This window comes from Orycteropus afer, unplaced genomic scaffold, assembly GCF_000298275.1.
Source record: "Orycteropus afer afer isolate SDZICR_OR568_19922 unplaced genomic scaffold, OryAfe1.0 scaffold00766, whole genome shotgun sequence".
NCBI lineage: Eukaryota > Metazoa > Chordata > Mammalia > Tubulidentata > Orycteropodidae > Orycteropus > Orycteropus afer.
This window is the reverse complement of record NW_006922353.1, coordinates 379,587-380,267: the sequence shown is the minus strand read 5'-3', so window position 1 is coordinate 380,267 and position 681 is coordinate 379,587.

The window sequence follows — 681 nt, the reverse complement described above, 5'->3', positions numbered from 1 at the left end:
TAGCGACCCCTCCTTGGGTTTCCCAGGCAGTATCACTATGGAAGTAGATTGCCCAACCTTCCTTCAGAGGAGTGGCTGGTGGGGTTGAACAGCCAACCTTCTGGTTAGCAGTCAAGTGCCTGAGGCACTATGCCACCAAAGCTCCTTCCTCTGTCAATGGGGCTAATGAAAACAGTAGATTCAACCTGAGTTCTTTTGGGCACTAAATTAGATTTATACCTGGACAGACTTATATTTGTGCTGCCTCAGCTTTCCCCACTACCAATGAGGACAGTGTAAAGAAGAGACTCTGCTTCCCTGAGTTACTTTGAGGATTCAATTTCGTTCCTTCATAGGAGGTGCATAGAAGCCCGGTCAGTGCTCTGCACTGTGATAATTAGCACTTACATGCATTTGCTCATTTAATCTTTAATAATATGGGACAAAAGGACACTGAAACTCACAGAGGAGAAGCGCCCTGGACAAGGTCACGTGGCTGGAACGGGTCAGGGCTGAGACTCCAGTGAATCCAGAGCCCTTGCTTTGATTTAGGAGTCACTGGGTGGTGCAAACGGTTAAGGGCTCAGCCGTGAACCAAAAGGCTGGTGGTTCGAACTCACCCAGAGGCACCTCAGCAGAAAGGCCTGGCAATCTGATTTTGGAAGATGACAACTGTGACAAACATGCGGAGCAGTTGTACCC